This window comes from Syngnathus typhle, unplaced genomic scaffold (assembly GCF_033458585.1).
Source record: "Syngnathus typhle isolate RoL2023-S1 ecotype Sweden unplaced genomic scaffold, RoL_Styp_1.0 HiC_scaffold_358, whole genome shotgun sequence".
In the NCBI taxonomy this organism is placed as follows: domain Eukaryota; kingdom Metazoa; phylum Chordata; class Actinopteri; order Syngnathiformes; family Syngnathidae; genus Syngnathus; species Syngnathus typhle.
The window spans coordinates 7065-25000 of NW_026872262.1; positions in this window are offsets into that span (position 1 = coordinate 7065).

Consider the following 17936-nt stretch of genomic DNA (forward strand, 5'->3'; position numbering starts at 1 on the left):
AGCTTTACTCGTCGTGCCGACCGGAGGGAGGCCACTCCCCGCCGCAGCTGAACAGTCATCCCGGCCTAGTGGAGGTCTGCGCAGGGGGGGTCTTCCTTGAAATGTTACCCGGCTTTTGAGCTCTCCTGCCGGGCGTGGGTTTGCGTCAGCGCCCGGTAACATTATGGAAGCTAAAAGAAAGAAAAAAGAAACAAATCTAAGTGCGATTGCTGGTGTCTAAATACATTTTGCATAATAATTTGGAACACGGGACCGTGTTCCAAATTATTATGCAAGTGATATTTATCTCAGATTTTCCTAAATAGCTTTACTCGTCGTGCCGACCGGAGGGAGGCCACTCCCCGCCGCAGCTGAACAGTCATCCCGGCCTAGTGGAGGTCTGCGCAGGGGGGGTCTTCCTTGAAATGTTACCCGGCTTTTGAGCTCTCCTGTCCGGCGTGGGTTTGCGTCAGCGGCCGGTGTCATTTACTCGTCGTGCCGACCGGAGGGAGGCCACTCCCCGCCACAGCTGAACAGTCATCCCGGCCTAGTGGAGGTCTGCGCAGGGGGGGTCTTCCTTGAAATGTTACCCGGCTTTTGAGCTCTCCTGTCCGGCGTGGGTTTGCGTCAGCGGCCGGTGTCATTTACTCGTCGTGCCGACCGGAGGGAGGCCACTCCCCGCCACAGCTGAACAGTCATCCCGGCCTAGTGGAGGTCTGCGCAGGGGGGGTCTTCCTTGAAATGTTACCCGGCTTTTGAGCTCTCCTGTCCGGCGTGGGTTTGCGTCAGCGGCCGGTGTCATTTACTCGTCGTGCCGACCGGAGGGAGGCCACTCCCCGCCGCAGCTGAACAGTCATCCCGGCCTAGTGGAGGTCTGCGCAGGGGGGGTCTTCCTTGAAATGTTACCCGGCTTTTGAGCTCTCCTGTCCGGCGTGGGTTTGCGTCAGCGGCCGGTGTCATTTACTCGTCGTGCCGACCGGAGGGAGGCCACTCCCCGCCACAGCTGAACAGTCATCCCGGCCTAGTGGAGGTCTGCGCAGGGGGGGTCTTCCTTGAAATGTTACCCGGCTTTTGAGCTCTCCTGTCCGGCGTGGGTTTGCGTCAGCGGCCGGTGTCATTTACTCGTCGTGCCGACCGGAGGGAGGCCACTCCCCGCCACAGCTGAACAGTCATCCCGGCCTAGTGGAGGTCTGCGCAGGGGGGGTCTTCCTTGAAATGTTACCCGGCTTTTGAGCTCTCCTGTCCGGCGTGGGTTTGCGTCAGCGGCCGGTGTCATTTACTCGTCGTGCCGACCGGAGGGAGGCCACTCCCCGCCACAGCTGAACAGTCATCCCGGCCTAGTGGAGGTCTGCGCAGGGGGGGTCTTCCTTGAAATGTTACCCGGCTTTTGAGCTCTCCTGTCCGGCGTGGGTTTGCGTCAGCGGCCGGTGTCATTTACTCGTCGTGCCGACCGGAGGGAGGCCACTCCCCGCCACAGCTGAACAGTCATCCCGGCCTAGTGGAGGTCTGCGCAGGGGGGGTCTTCCTTGAAATGTTACCCGGCTTTTGAGCTCTCCTGTCCGGCGTGGGTTTGCGTCAGCGGCCGGTGTCATTTACTCGTCGTGCCGACCGGAGGGAGGCCACTCCCCGCCGCAGCTGAACAGTCATCCCGGCCTAGTGGAGGTCTGCGCAGGGGGGGTCTTCCTTGAAATGTTACCCGGCTTTTGAGCTCTCCTGTCCGGCGTGGGTTTGCGTCAGCGGCCGGTGTCATTTACTCGTCGTGCCGACCGGAGGGAGGCCACTCCCCGCCACAGCTGAACAGTCATCCCGGCCTAGTGGAGGTCTGCGCAGGGGGGGTCTTCCTTGAAATGTTACCCGGCTTTTGAGCTCTCCTGTCCGGCGTGGGTTTGCGTCAGCGGCCGGTGTCATTTACTCGTCGTGCCGACCGGAGGGAGGCCACTCCCCGCCACAGCTGAACAGTCATCCCGGCCTAGTGGAGGTCTGCGCAGGGGGGGTCTTCCTTGAAATGTTACCCGGCTTTTGAGCTCTCCTGTCCGGCGTGGGTTTGCGTCAGCGGCCGGTGTCATTTACTCGTCGTGCCGACCGGAGGGAGGCCACTCCCCGCCGCAGCTGAACAGTCATCCCGGCCTAGTGGAGGTCTGCGCAGGGGGGGTCTTCCTTGAAATGTTACCCGGCTTTTGAGCTCTCCTGTCCGGCGTGGGTTTGCGTCAGCGGCCGGTGTCATTTACTCGTCGTGCCGACCGGAGGGAGGCCACTCCCCGCCACAGCTGAACAGTCATCCCGGCCTAGTGGAGGTCTGCGCAGGGGGGGTCTTCCTTGAAATGTTACCCGGCTTTTGAGCTCTCCTGTCCGGCGTGGGTTTGCGTCAGCGGCCGGTGTCATTTACTCGTCGTGCCGACCGGAGGGAGGCCACTCCCCGCCACAGCTGAACAGTCATCCCGGCCTAGTGGAGGTCTGCGCAGGGGGGGTCTTCCTTGAAATGTTACCCGGCTTTTGAGCTCTCCTGTCCGGCGTGGGTTTGCGTCAGCGGCCGGTGTCATTTACTCGTCGTGCCGACCGGAGGGAGGCCACTCCCCGCCACAGCTGAACAGTCATCCCGGCCTAGTGGAGGTCTGCGCAGGGGGGGTCTTCCTTGAAATGTTACCCGGCTTTTGAGCTCTCCTGTCCGGCGTGGGTTTGCGTCAGCGGCCGGTGTCATTTACTCGTCGTGCCGACCGGAGGGAGGCCACTCCCCGCCACAGCTGAACAGTCATCCCGGCCTAGTGGAGGTCTGCGCAGGGGGGGTCTTCCTTGAAATGTTACCCGGCTTTTGAGCTCTCCTGTCCGGCGTGGGTTTGCGTCAGCGGCCGGTGTCATTTACTCGTCGTGCCGACCGGAGGGAGGCCACTCCCCGCCACAGCTGAACAGTCATCCCGGCCTAGTGGAGGTCTGCGCAGGGGGGGTCTTCCTTGAAATGTTACCCGGCTTTTGAGCTCTCCTGTCCGGCGTGGGTTTGCGTCAGCGGCCGGTGTCATTTACTCGTCGTGCCGACCGGAGGGAGGCCACTCCCCGCCACAGCTGAACAGTCATCCCGGCCTAGTGGAGGTCTGCGCAGGGGGGGTCTTCCTTGAAATGTTACCCGGCTTTTGAGCTCTCCTGTCCGGCGTGGGTTTGCGTCAGCGGCCGGTGTCATTTACTCGTCGTGCCGACCGGAGGGAGGCCACTCCCCGCCACAGCTGAACAGTCATCCCGGCCTAGTGGAGGTCTGCGCAGGGGGGGTCTTCCTTGAAATGTTACCCGGCTTTTGAGCTCTCCTGTCCGGCGTGGGTTTGCGTCAGCGGCCGGTGTCATTTACTCGTCGTGCCGACCGGAGGGAGGCCACTCCCCGCCACAGCTGAACAGTCATCCCGGCCTAGTGGAGGTCTGCGCAGGGGGGGTCTTCCTTGAAATGTTACCCGGCTTTTGAGCTCTCCTGTCCGGCGTGGGTTTGCGTCAGCGGCCGGTGTCATTTACTCGTCGTGCCGACCGGAGGGAGGCCACTCCCCGCCACAGCTGAACAGTCATCCCGGCCTAGTGGAGGTCTGCGCAGGGGGGGTCTTCCTTGAAATGTTACCCGGCTTTTGAGCTCTCCTGTCCGGCGTGGGTTTGCGTCAGCGGCCGGTGTCATTTACTCGTCGTGTCCACCGGAGGGAGGCCACTCCCCGCCGCAGCTGCAGCGGCAGCTTTGAAACGTCATCCCGGCCCCCTGGAACTGTGCGCGGGGGGGGCGATGCGTCCCGTGCGAGGTACCAGGTCGCGCTGCGCCGTCTGCCTGGCCGCTTTGGGCCCGCTGGAAGTCTATTAAAGCTCCGCGATCTCCGCCTCGGTGCTTAAAAAGCGTCCATCCGCTCTCCTGGAGCTTCTTTCGGTCATCTCGTCCGCGTGCACGGCCTGCCGGTGGCACCGGCTGGAGCTCCGCAAAAAGCTCCATTTCTGTTAAAAATGCTTAGCCGCGTCCCTGGAAGCCCAATCGGGCGTAGAAAGTGAGGGGGAAGGCCCCCAAAGCACCGGCTGGAAGTCCCAAAAAAGCTCCATGATTGGTCAATAATGCTTAGCCGCCTCCCTGGAAGCCTAATCGGGCATAAAAAGCTAGGCGGAACGGCCCCAAAGCTCCACACGGAAGTCCCAAAAAAGCTCCATGATTGGTCAATAATGCTTAGCCGCCTCCCTGGAAGCCTAATCGGGCATAAAAAGCTAGGCGGAACGGCCCCAAAGCTCCACACGGAAGTCCCAAAAAAGCTCCATGATTGGTCAATAATGCTTAGCCGCCTCCCTGGAAGCCTAATCGGGCATAAAAAGCTAGGCGGAACGGCCCCAAAGCTCCACACGGAAGTCCCAAAAAAGCTCCATGATTGGTCAATAATGCTTAGCCGCCTCCCTGGAAGCCTAATCGGGCATAAAAAGCTAGGCGGAACGGCCCCAAAGCTCCACACGGAAGTCCCAAAAAAGCTCCATGATTGGTCAATAATGCTTAGCCGCCTCCCTGGAAGCCTAATCGGGCATAAAAAGCTAGGCGGAACGGCCCCAAAGCTCCACACGGAAGTCCCAAAAAAGCTCCATGATTGGTCAATAATGCTTAGCCGCCTCCCTGGAAGCCTAATCGGGCATAAAAAGCTAGGCGGAACGGCCCCAAAGCTCCACACGGAAGTCCCAAAAAAGCTCCATGATTGGTCAATAATGCTTAGCCGCCTCCCTGGAAGCCTAATCGGGCATAAAAAGTTAGGCGGAACGGCCCCAAAGCTCCACACGGAAGTCCCAAAAAAGCTCCATGATTGGTCAATAATGCTTAGCCGCCTCCCTGGAAGCCTAATCGGGCATAAAAAGCTAGGCGGAACGGCCCCAAAGCTCCACACGGAAGTCCCAAAAAAGCTCCATGATTGGTCAATAATGCTTAGCCGCCTCCCTGGAAGCCTAATCGGGCATAAAAAGTTAGGCGGAACGGCTCCAAAGCTCCACACGGAAGTCCCAAAAAAGCTCCATGATTGGTCAATAATGCTTAGCCGCCTCCCTGGAAGCCTAATCGGGCATAAAAAGTTAGGCGGAACGGCCCCAAAGCTCCACACGGAAGTCCCAAAAAAGCTCCATGATTGGTCAATAATGCTTAGCCGCCTCCCTGGAAGCCTAATCGGGCATAAAAAGTTAGGCGGAACGGCCCCAAAGCTCCACACGGAAGTCCGAAAAAAGCTCAAAAATTTTCTAAGTGCCAACGGCTCATTCGCCGTAATGTGTCCGCTCCGCGCTGGTTCCCCGGTCGGCCGCGAATAGCGCAAAATCAGCCTCACGGAAGTTCGAAAAAAGCTCAAAAATTTTCTAAGTGCCAACGGCTCATTCGCCGTAATGTGTCCGCTCCGCGCTGGTTCCCCGGTCGGCCGCGAATAGCGCAAAATCAGCCTCACGGAAGTTCGAAAAAAGCTCAAAAATTTTCTAAGTGCCAACGGCTCATTCGCCGTAATGTGTCCGCTCCGCGCTGGTTCCCCGGTCGGCCGCGAATAGCGCAAAAATCAGCCTAAGTGCAGTACCAACCTTGGCGTGTTGGTGCGCCAGAGTACGATGAGTTGGTCCCCCTAGTCACTGTACTCATTACCTTTACCCCCTAATCGCAAAATATAGTCAGAACGTATATGCAGAAGACTATTTTTTTCTTTTTTAAAATTTTCTAAGTGCCAGCGGATGCTGGCACACGAACTGTCCGAGCTACGACGGTTCTCCGGTCGGACAGCGAGGGTGAAAAAGCGGTCCTAAAATCACCGAGGGCTGCCGCACAAGTTGTCCGAGTGGCGACGGTTCCCCGGTCGGCCACGAATGTCGAAAATTCGGCCTCTCCACCACGGAGGTCGGTGAGAATTTCAGAATATTTTCTAAGTGCCAACGGCTCTTGCGCCGTAAAGTGTCCGCTTTGCCTGGTTCCCTCGGTCGGCCACAAATAGCGAAAAATCAGCCTCTCCTTCTGGAGCTCGCCTAAGTGCCAACGGCTCTTGCGCCGTAATGTGTCCGCTTTGTCTGGTTCCCTCGGTCGGCCACAAACGGCGAAAAATCAGCCTCTCCTTCTGGAGCTCGTGCCAACTTTGGCGAATATTTTCTAAGTGCCAACGGCTCTTGCGCCGTAAAGTGTCCGCTTTGCCTGGTTCCCTCGGTCGGCCACAAATAGCGAAAAATCAGCCTCTCCTTCTGGAGCTCGCCTAAGTGCCAACGGCTCTTGCGCCGTAATGTGTCCGCTTTGTCTGGTTCCCTCGGTCGGCCACAAACGGCGAAAAATCAGCCTCTCCTTCTGGAGCTCGTGCCAACTTTGGCGAATATTTTCTAAGTGCCAACGGCTCTTGCGCCGTAAAGTGTCCGCTTTGCCTGGTTCCCTCGGTCGGCCACAAATAGCGAAAAATCAGCCTCTCCTTCTGGAGCTCGCCTAAGTGCCAACGGCTCTTGCGCCGTAATGTGTCCGCTTTGTCTGGTTCCCTCGGTCGGCCACAAACGGCGAAAAATCAGCCTCTCATTCTGGAGCTCGTGCCAACTTTGGCGAATATTTTCTAAGTGCCAACGGCTCTTGCGCCGTAATGTGTCCGCTTTGCCTGGTTCCCTCGGTCGGCCACAAATAGCGAAAAAATCAGCCTCTCCTTCTGGAGCTCGCCTAAGTGCCGACGGCTCTTGCGCCGTAATGTGTCCGCTTTGCCTGGTTCCCTCGGTCGGCCACAAACGGCGAAAAACCAGCCTCTCATTCTGGAGCTCGTGCCAACTTTGGCGAATATTTTCTAAGTGCCAACGGCTCTTGCGCCGTAATGTGTCCGCTTTGCCTGGTTCCCTCGGTCGGCCACAAATAGCGAAAAAATCAGCCTCTCCTTCTGGAGCTCGCCTAAGTGCCAACGGCTCTTGCGCCGTAATGTGTCCGCTTTGTCTGGTTCCCTCGGTCGGCCACAAACGGCGAAAAATCAGCCTCTCATTCTGGAGCTCGTGCCAACTTTGGCGAATATTTTCTAAGTGCCAACGGCTCTTGCGCCGTAATGTGTCCGCTTTGCCTGGTTCCCTCGGTCGGCCACAAATAGCGAAAAATCAGCCTCTCCTTCTGGAGCTCGCCTAAGTGCCAACGGCTCTTGCGCCGTAATGTGTCCGCTTTGCCTGGTTCCCTCGGTCGGCCACAAACGGCGAAAAATCAGCCTCTCATTCTGGAGCTCGTGCCAACTTTGGCGAATATTTTCTAAGTGCCAACGGCTCTTGCGCCGTAATGTGTCCGCTTTGCCTGGTTCCCTCGGTCGGCCACAAACGGCGAAAAATCAGCCTCTCATTCTGGAGCTCGTGCCAACTTTGGCGAATATTTTCTAAGTGCCAACGGCTCTTGCGCCGTAATGTGTCCGCTTTGCCTGGTTCCCTCGGTCGGCCACAAATAGCGAAAAAATCAGCCTCTCCTTCTGGAGCTCGCCTAAGTGCCAACGGCTCTTGCGCCGTAATGTGTCCGCTTTGCCTGGTTCCCTCGGTCGGCCACAAACGGCGAAAAATCAGCCTCTCCTTCTGGAGCTCGCCTAAGTGCCAACGGCTCTTGCGCCGTAATGTGTCCGCTTTGCCTGGTTCCCTCGGTCGGCCACAAATAGCGAAAAAATCAGCCTCTCCTTCTGGAGCTCGCCTAAGTGCCAACGGCTCTTGCGCCGTAATGTGTCCGCTTTGCCTGGTTCCCTCGGTCGGCCACAAACGGCGAAAAATCAGCCTCTCATTCTGGAGCTCGTGCCAACTTTGGCGAATATTTTCTAAGTGCCAACGGCTCTTGCGCCGTAATGTGTCCGCTTTGCCTGGTTCCCTCGGTCGGCCACGAACGGCGAAAAATCAGCCTCTCCTTCTGGAGCTCGCCTAAGTGCCAACGGCTCTTGCGCCGTAATGTGTCCGCTTTGCCTGGTTCCCTCGGTCGGCCACAAATAGCGAAAAACCAGCCTCTCCTTCTGGAGCTCGCCTAAGTGCCAACGGCTCTTGCGCCGTAATGTGTCCGCTTTGCCTGGTTCCCTCGGTCGGCCACAAACGGCGAAAAATCAGCCTCTCATTCTGGAGCTCGTGCCAACTTTGGCGAATATTTTCTAAGTGCCAACGGCTCTTGCGCCGTAATGTGTCCGCTTTGCCTGGTTCCCTCGGTCGGCCACGAACGGCGAAAAATCAGCCTCTCCTTCTGGAGCTCGCCTAAGTGCCAACGGCTCTTGCGCCGTAATGTGTCCGCTTTGCCTGGTTCCCTCGGTCGGCCACAAATAGCGAAAAACCAGCCTCTCCTTCTGGAGCTCGCCTAAGTGCCAACGGCTCTTGCGCCGTAATGTGTCCGCTTTGCCTGGTTCCCTCGGTCGGCCACAAATAGCGAAAAACCAGCCTCTCCTTCTGGAGCTCGCCTAAGTGCCAACGGCTCTTGCGCCGTAATGTGTCCGCTTTGCCTGGTTCCCTCGGTCGGCCACAAACGGCGAAAAACCAGCCTCTCCTTCTGGAGCTCGCCTAAGTGCCAACGGCTCTTGCGCCGTAATGTGTCCGCTTTGCCTGGTTCCCTCGGTCGGCCACAAATAGCGAAAAATCAGCCTCTCCTTCTGGAGCTCGTGCCAACTTTGGCGAATATTTTCTAAGTGCCAACGGCTCTTGCGCCGTAATGTGTCCGCTTTGCCTGGTTCCCTCGGTCGGCCACAAATAGCGAAAAATCAGCCTCTCCTTCTGGAGCTCGCCTAAGTGCCAACGGCTCTTGCGCCGTAATGTGTCCGCTTTGCCTGGTTCCCTCGGTCGGCCACAAATAGCGAAAAACCAGCCTCTCCTTCTGGAGCTCGCCTAAGTGCCAACGGCTCTTGCGCCGTAATGTGTCCGCTTTGCCTGGTTCCCTCGGTCGGCCACAAATAGCGAAAAACCAGCCTCTCCTTCTGGAGCTCGCCTAAGTGCCAACGGCTCTTGCGCCGTAATGTGTCCGCTTTGCCTGGTTCCCTCGGTCGGCCACAAACGGCGAAAAACCAGCCTCTCCTTCTGGAGCTCGCCTAAGTGCCAACGGCTCTTGCGCCGTAATGTGTCCGCTTTGCCTGGTTCCCTCGGTCGGCCACAAATAGCGAAAAATCAGCCTCTCCTTCTGGAGCTCGTGCCAACTTTGGCGAATATTTTCTAAGTGCCAACGGCTCTTGCGCCGTAATGTGTCCGCTTTGCCTGGTTCCCTCGGTCGGCCACAAATAGCGAAAAACCAGCCTCTCCTTCTGGAGCTCGCCTAAGTGCCAACGGCTCTTGCGCCGTAATGTGTCCGCTTTGCCTGGTTCCCTCGGTCGGCCACAAACGGCGAAAAACCAGCCTCTCCTTCTGGAGCTCGCCTAAGTGCCAACGGCTCTTGCGCCGTAATGTGTCCGCTTTGCCTGGTTCCCTCGGTCGGCCACAAATAGCGAAAAATCAGCCTCTCCTTCTGGAGCTCGTGCCAACTTTGGCGAATATTTTCTAAGTGCCAACGGCTCTTGCGCCGTAATGTGTCCGCTTTGCCTGGTTCCCTCGGTCGGCCACAAATAGCGAAAAACCAGCCTCTCCTTCTGGAGCTCGCCTAAGTGCCAACGGCTCTTGCGCCGTAATGTGTCCGCTTTGCCTGGTTCCCTCGGTCGGCCACAAACGGCGAAAAATCAGCCTCTCCTTCTGGAGCTCGCCTAAGTGCCAACGGCTCTTGCGCCGTAATGTGTCCGCTTTGCCTGGTTCCCTCGGTCGGCCACAAATAGCGAAAAACCAGCCTCTCCTTCTGGAGCTCGCCTAAGTGCCAACGGCTCTTGCGCCGTAATGTGTCCGCTTTGCCTGGTTCCCTCGGTCGGCCACAAACGGCGAAAAATCAGCCTCTCCTTCTGGAGCTCGCCTAAGTGCCAACGGCTCTTGCGCCGTAATGTGTCCGCTTTGCCTGGTTCCCTCGGTCGGCCACAAATAGCGAAAAACCAGCCTCTCCTTCTGGAGCTCGCCTAAGTGCCAACGGCTCTTGCGCCGTAATGTGTCCGCTTTGCCTGGTTCCCTCGGTCGGCCACAAACGGCGAAAAATCAGCCTCTCCTTCTGGAGCTCGCCTAAGTGCCAACGGCTCTTGCGCCGTAATGTGTCCGCTTTGCCTGGTTCCCTCGGTCGGCCACAAACGGCGAAAAATCAGCCTCTCATTCTGGAGCTCGTGCCAACTTTGGCGAATATTTTCTAAGTGCCAACGGCTCTTGCGCCGTAATGTGTCCGCTTTGCCTGGTTCCCTCGGTCGGCCACAAATAGCGAAAAAATCAGCCTCTCCTTCTGGAGCTCGCCTAAGTGCCAACGGCTCTTGCGCCGTAATGTGTCCGCTTTGCCTGGTTCCCTCGGTCGGCCACAAACGGCGAAAAATCAGCCTCTCCTTCTGGAGCTCGCCTAAGTGCCAACGGCTCTTGCGCCGTAATGTGTCCGCTTTGCCTGGTTCCCTCGGTCGGCCACAAATAGCGAAAAAATCAGCCTCTCCTTCTGGAGCTCGCCTAAGTGCCAACGGCTCTTGCGCCGTAATGTGTCCGCTTTGCCTGGTTCCCTCGGTCGGCCACAAACGGCGAAAAATCAGCCTCTCATTCTGGAGCTCGTGCCAACTTTGGCGAATATTTTCTAAGTGCCAACGGCTCTTGCGCCGTAATGTGTCCGCTTTGCCTGGTTCCCTCGGTCGGCCACGAACGGCGAAAAATCAGCCTCTCCTTCTGGAGCTCGCCTAAGTGCCAACGGCTCTTGCGCCGTAATGTGTCCGCTTTGCCTGGTTCCCTCGGTCGGCCACAAATAGCGAAAAACCAGCCTCTCCTTCTGGAGCTCGCCTAAGTGCCAACGGCTCTTGCGCCGTAATGTGTCCGCTTTGCCTGGTTCCCTCGGTCGGCCACAAACGGCGAAAAATCAGCCTCTCATTCTGGAGCTCGTGCCAACTTTGGCGAATATTTTCTAAGTGCCAACGGCTCTTGCGCCGTAATGTGTCCGCTTTGCCTGGTTCCCTCGGTCGGCCACGAACGGCGAAAAATCAGCCTCTCCTTCTGGAGCTCGCCTAAGTGCCAACGGCTCTTGCGCCGTAATGTGTCCGCTTTGCCTGGTTCCCTCGGTCGGCCACAAATAGCGAAAAACCAGCCTCTCCTTCTGGAGCTCGCCTAAGTGCCAACGGCTCTTGCGCCGTAATGTGTCCGCTTTGCCTGGTTCCCTCGGTCGGCCACAAATAGCGAAAAACCAGCCTCTCCTTCTGGAGCTCGCCTAAGTGCCAACGGCTCTTGCGCCGTAATGTGTCCGCTTTGCCTGGTTCCCTCGGTCGGCCACAAACGGCGAAAAACCAGCCTCTCCTTCTGGAGCTCGCCTAAGTGCCAACGGCTCTTGCGCCGTAATGTGTCCGCTTTGCCTGGTTCCCTCGGTCGGCCACAAATAGCGAAAAATCAGCCTCTCCTTCTGGAGCTCGTGCCAACTTTGGCGAATATTTTCTAAGTGCCAACGGCTCTTGCGCCGTAATGTGTCCGCTTTGCCTGGTTCCCTCGGTCGGCCACAAATAGCGAAAAATCAGCCTCTCCTTCTGGAGCTCGCCTAAGTGCCAACGGCTCTTGCGCCGTAATGTGTCCGCTTTGCCTGGTTCCCTCGGTCGGCCACAAATAGCGAAAAACCAGCCTCTCCTTCTGGAGCTCGCCTAAGTGCCAACGGCTCTTGCGCCGTAATGTGTCCGCTTTGCCTGGTTCCCTCGGTCGGCCACAAATAGCGAAAAACCAGCCTCTCCTTCTGGAGCTCGCCTAAGTGCCAACGGCTCTTGCGCCGTAATGTGTCCGCTTTGCCTGGTTCCCTCGGTCGGCCACAAACGGCGAAAAACCAGCCTCTCCTTCTGGAGCTCGCCTAAGTGCCAACGGCTCTTGCGCCGTAATGTGTCCGCTTTGCCTGGTTCCCTCGGTCGGCCACAAATAGCGAAAAATCAGCCTCTCCTTCTGGAGCTCGTGCCAACTTTGGCGAATATTTTCTAAGTGCCAACGGCTCTTGCGCCGTAATGTGTCCGCTTTGCCTGGTTCCCTCGGTCGGCCACAAATAGCGAAAAACCAGCCTCTCCTTCTGGAGCTCGCCTAAGTGCCAACGGCTCTTGCGCCGTAATGTGTCCGCTTTGCCTGGTTCCCTCGGTCGGCCACAAACGGCGAAAAACCAGCCTCTCCTTCTGGAGCTCGCCTAAGTGCCAACGGCTCTTGCGCCGTAATGTGTCCGCTTTGCCTGGTTCCCTCGGTCGGCCACAAATAGCGAAAAATCAGCCTCTCCTTCTGGAGCTCGTGCCAACTTTGGCGAATATTTTCTAAGTGCCAACGGCTCTTGCGCCGTAATGTGTCCGCTTTGCCTGGTTCCCTCGGTCGGCCACAAATAGCGAAAAACCAGCCTCTCCTTCTGGAGCTCGCCTAAGTGCCAACGGCTCTTGCGCCGTAATGTGTCCGCTTTGCCTGGTTCCCTCGGTCGGCCACAAACGGCGAAAAATCAGCCTCTCCTTCTGGAGCTCGCCTAAGTGCCAACGGCTCTTGCGCCGTAATGTGTCCGCTTTGCCTGGTTCCCTCGGTCGGCCACAAATAGCGAAAAACCAGCCTCTCCTTCTGGAGCTCGCCTAAGTGCCAACGGCTCTTGCGCCGTAATGTGTCCGCTTTGCCTGGTTCCCTCGGTCGGCCACAAACGGCGAAAAATCAGCCTCTCCTTCTGGAGCTCGCCTAAGTGCCAACGGCTCTTGCGCCGTAATGTGTCCGCTTTGCCTGGTTCCCTCGGTCGGCCACAAATAGCGAAAAACCAGCCTCTCCTTCTGGAGCTCGCCTAAGTGCCAACGGCTCTTGCGCCGTAATGTGTCCGCTTTGCCTGGTTCCCTCGGTCGGCCACAAACGGCGAAAAATCAGCCTCTCCTTCTGGAGCTCGCCTAAGTGCCAACGGCTCTTGCGCCGTAATGTGTCCGCTTTGCCTGGTTCCCTCGGTCGGCCACAAATAGCGAAAAACCAGCCTCTCCTTCTGGAGCTCGCGCCAACTTTGTCAAAAAATTTCTAAGTGCCAACGGCTCTTGCGCCGTAAAGTGTCCGCTTTGCCTGGTTCCCTCGGTCGGCCACAAATAGCGAAAAATCAGCCTCTCCTTCTGGAGCTCGCCTAAGTGCCAACGGCTCTTGCGCCGTAATGTGTCCGCTTTGCCTGGTTCCCTCGGTCGGCCACAAATAGCGAAAAACCAGCCTCTCCTTCTGGAGCTCGCCTAAGTGCCAACGGCTCTTGCGCCGTAATGTGTCCGCTTTGCCTGGTTCCCTCGGTCGGCCACAAATAGCGAAAAATCAGCCTCTCCTTCTGGAGCTCGCCTAAGTGCCAACGGCTCTTGCGCCGTAATGTGTCCGCTTTGCCTGGTTCCCTCGGTCGGCCACAAATAGCGAAAAACCAGCCTCTCCTTCTGGAGCTCGCGCCAACTTTGTCAAAAAATTTCTAAGTGCCAACGGCTCTTGCGCCGTAATGTGTCCGCTTTGCCTGGTTCCCTCGGTCGGCCACAAATAGCGAAAAATCAGCCTCTCCTTCTGGAGCTCGTGCCAACTTTGGCGAATATTTTCTAAGTGCCAACGGCTCTTGCGCCGTAATGTGTCCGCTTTGCCTGGTTCCCTCGGTCGGCCACAAATAGCGAAAAATCAGCCTCTCCTTCTGGAGCTCGCCTAAGTGCCAACGGCTCTTGCGCCGTAATGTGTCCGCTTTGCCTGGTTCCCTCGGTCGGCCACAAATAGCGAAAAACCAGCCTCTCCTTCTGGAGCTCGCCTAAGTGCCAACGGCTCTTGCGCCGTAATGTGTCCGCTTTGCCTGGTTCCCTCGGTCGGCCACAAATAGCGAAAAACCAGCCTCTCCTTCTGGAGCTCGCCTAAGTGCCAACGGCTCTTGCGCCGTAATGTGTCCGCTTTGCCTGGTTCCCTCGGTCGGCCACAAACGGCGAAAAACCAGCCTCTCCTTCTGGAGCTCGCCTAAGTGCCAACGGCTCTTGCGCCGTAATGTGTCCGCTTTGCCTGGTTCCCTCGGTCGGCCACAAATAGCGAAAAATCAGCCTCTCCTTCTGGAGCTCGTGCCAACTTTGGCGAATATTTTCTAAGTGCCAACGGCTCTTGCGCCGTAATGTGTCCGCTTTGCCTGGTTCCCTCGGTCGGCCACAAATAGCGAAAAACCAGCCTCTCCTTCTGGAGCTCGCCTAAGTGCCAACGGCTCTTGCGCCGTAATGTGTCCGCTTTGCCTGGTTCCCTCGGTCGGCCACAAACGGCGAAAAACCAGCCTCTCCTTCTGGAGCTCGCCTAAGTGCCAACGGCTCTTGCGCCGTAATGTGTCCGCTTTGCCTGGTTCCCTCGGTCGGCCACAAATAGCGAAAAATCAGCCTCTCCTTCTGGAGCTCGTGCCAACTTTGGCGAATATTTTCTAAGTGCCAACGGCTCTTGCGCCGTAATGTGTCCGCTTTGCCTGGTTCCCTCGGTCGGCCACAAATAGCGAAAAACCAGCCTCTCCTTCTGGAGCTCGCCTAAGTGCCAACGGCTCTTGCGCCGTAATGTGTCCGCTTTGCCTGGTTCCCTCGGTCGGCCACAAACGGCGAAAAATCAGCCTCTCCTTCTGGAGCTCGCCTAAGTGCCAACGGCTCTTGCGCCGTAATGTGTCCGCTTTGCCTGGTTCCCTCGGTCGGCCACAAATAGCGAAAAACCAGCCTCTCCTTCTGGAGCTCGCCTAAGTGCCAACGGCTCTTGCGCCGTAATGTGTCCGCTTTGCCTGGTTCCCTCGGTCGGCCACAAACGGCGAAAAATCAGCCTCTCCTTCTGGAGCTCGCCTAAGTGCCAACGGCTCTTGCGCCGTAATGTGTCCGCTTTGCCTGGTTCCCTCGGTCGGCCACAAATAGCGAAAAACCAGCCTCTCCTTCTGGAGCTCGCCTAAGTGCCAACGGCTCTTGCGCCGTAATGTGTCCGCTTTGCCTGGTTCCCTCGGTCGGCCACAAACGGCGAAAAATCAGCCTCTCCTTCTGGAGCTCGCCTAAGTGCCAACGGCTCTTGCGCCGTAATGTGTCCGCTTTGCCTGGTTCCCTCGGTCGGCCACAAATAGCGAAAAACCAGCCTCTCCTTCTGGAGCTCGCGCCAACTTTGTCAAAAAATTTCTAAGTGCCAACGGCTCTTGCGCCGTAAAGTGTCCGCTTTGCCTGGTTCCCTCGGTCGGCCACAAATAGCGAAAAATCAGCCTCTCCTTCTGGAGCTCGCCTAAGTGCCAACGGCTCTTGCGCCGTAATGTGTCCGCTTTGCCTGGTTCCCTCGGTCGGCCACAAATAGCGAAAAACCAGCCTCTCCTTCTGGAGCTCGCCTAAGTGCCAACGGCTCTTGCGCCGTAATGTGTCCGCTTTGCCTGGTTCCCTCGGTCGGCCACAAATAGCGAAAAATCAGCCTCTCCTTCTGGAGCTCGCCTAAGTGCCAACGGCTCTTGCGCCGTAATGTGTCCGCTTTGCCTGGTTCCCTCGGTCGGCCACAAATAGCGAAAAACCAGCCTCTCCTTCTGGAGCTCGCGCCAACTTTGTCAAAAAATTTCTAAGTGCCAACGGCTCTTGCGCCGTAATGTGTCCGCTTTGCCTGGTTCCCTCGGTCGGCCACAAATAGCGAAAAATCAGCCTCTCCTTCTGGAGCTCGTGCCAACTTTGGCGAATATTTTCTAAGTGCCAACGGCTCTTGCGCCGTAATGTGTCCGCTTTGCCTGGTTCCCTCGGTCGGCCACAAATAGCGAAAAATCAGCCTCTCCTTCTGGAGCTCGCCTAAGTGCCAACGGCTCTTGCGCCGTAAAGTGTCCGCTTTGTCTGGTTCCCTCGGTCGGCCACAAACGGCGAAAAATCAGCCTCTCCTTCTGGAGCTCGTGCCAACTTTGGCGAATATTTTCTAAGTGCCAACGGCTCTTGCGCCGTAAAGTGTCCGCTTTGTCTGGTTCCCTCGGTCGGCCACAAATAGCGAAAAATCAGCCTCTCCTTCTGGAGCTCGTGCCAACTTTGGCGAATATTTTCTAAGTGCCAACGGCTCTTGCGCCGTAATGTGTCCGCTTTGTCTGGTTCCCTCGGTCGGCCACAAATAGCGAAAAATCAGCCTCTCCTTCTGGAGCTCGTGCCAACTTTGGCGAATATTTTCTAAGTGCCAACGGCTCTTGCGCCGTAAAGTGTCCGCTTTGCCTGGTTCCCTCGGTCGGCCACAAATAGCGAAAAATCAGCCTCTCCTTCTGGAGCTCGCGCCAACTTTGTCAAAAAATTTCTAAGTGCCAACGGCTCTTGCGCCGTAAAGTGTCCGCTTTGCCTGGTTCCCTCGGTCGGCCACAAATAGCGAAAAATCAGCCTCTCCTTCTGGAGCTCGCGCCAACTTTGTCGAAAAATTTCTAAGTGCCAACGGCTCTTGCGCCGTAAAGTGTCCGCTTTGTCTGGTTCCCTCGGTCGGCCGCAAATAGCGAAAAATCAGCCTCTCGCCCGTCAGGTACCAGGCGTTGGGGTACCAGGGGTAAGTGCAGTACCAGCTTTGGTCTGTTGGTGCGCCAGAGTACGATGAGTTGGTCCCCCTAGTCACTGTACTCATTACCTTTACCCCCAAATCGCAAAATATAGTCAGAACGAGTGTGGGGAACACAAGTTTTGGCCCCGAGAACCAGGCGGCTGGTGTCTCTAGCGATGTGTTCCCCCCCAAAAAGTGTTCACATGCTCGGACAGCGAACCTAGGAGCTACCGCAAAGCACTCTGGAAGTGCAAGAGCGAAAAATTTTCTAAGTACAAAAACTCTCGAAAATTTTCAAAGTGTCACAGTGCTCGAAAATTTTCAAAGTGCTACATGCTTTCCATCCAAGGAAGGAATAGTGGAGGACCGGCCGCCTCCTTAAACACAAGCCGGCGGAACGACGGGGAGGACCGGCCGCCTCCTTAAACACAGGCCGGTGGAACGTTTGGCAGAATTCTTCTCGTGGAGGACCGGCCGCCTCCTTAAACACAAGCCGGCGGAACGACGGGGAGGACCGGCCGCCTCCTTAAACACAGGCCGGTGGAACGTTTGGCAGAATTCTTCTCGTGGAGGACCGGCCGCCTCCTTAAACACAGGCCGGTGGGAACGGTTGGCAGAATTGCGTGACGGCCGCCTGCTCCCGGCGTCCGCACGTGAACGAACACCCCCTCCCGGGGACGGCCGTCTGCTCCCGACCGCCGTCCTTCACCCCCTCACCTTCCGGACCCCCGTCTGCTCCCGGCGGGCCTCCGAGTACCCCCACCTTCTCCCGAACTGACCGACAGGCAATGAGACCCGCCTTGGTAGGGCCCCCACCGGCCCCGGCTCGCGCCGGCGTTGGGTGGACGGTTCCTCCCCACTTGCGGGTCGCTCTCCACGGAGGACCGGTCGCCTCACTAAACATAGGCCGGGCGAAAATCTGCGAATGTTATACATCCAAGGAGGGAGGACCGGCCGCCTCCTTAAACCACCGGCCGGGCGAAAATATGCGAATGTTATACATCCAAGGAGGGAGGACCGGTCGCCTCACTAAACATAGGCCGGGCGAAAATCTGCGAATGTTATACATCCAAGGAGGGAGGACCGGCCGCCTCCTTAAACCACCGGCCGGGCGAAAATCTGCGAATGTTATACATCCAAGAAAGGAAGGAAGGAGGGAACCGGCCGCCTCCTTAAACACAGGCCGGGCGAAAATCTGCGAATCTTATCCATCCAAGGACGGAGGACCGGCCGCCTCCTTAAACACAGGCCGGTAGGAACGGTTGGCAGAATCGCGTGACGGCCGCCTGCTCCCGGCGTCCGCACGTGAACGAACACCCCCTCCCGGGGACGGCCGTCTGCTCCCGGCCGCCGTCCTTCACCCCCCTCAGCTTCCGGACCCCCGTCTGCTCCCGGCGGGCCTCCGAGTACCCTCCCCTTCTCCCGAACTGACCGACTGGCACTCATGACCCGCCTTGGTAGGGCCCCCACCGGCCCCGGCTCGCGCCGGCGTTGGGTGGACGGTTCCTCCCCAC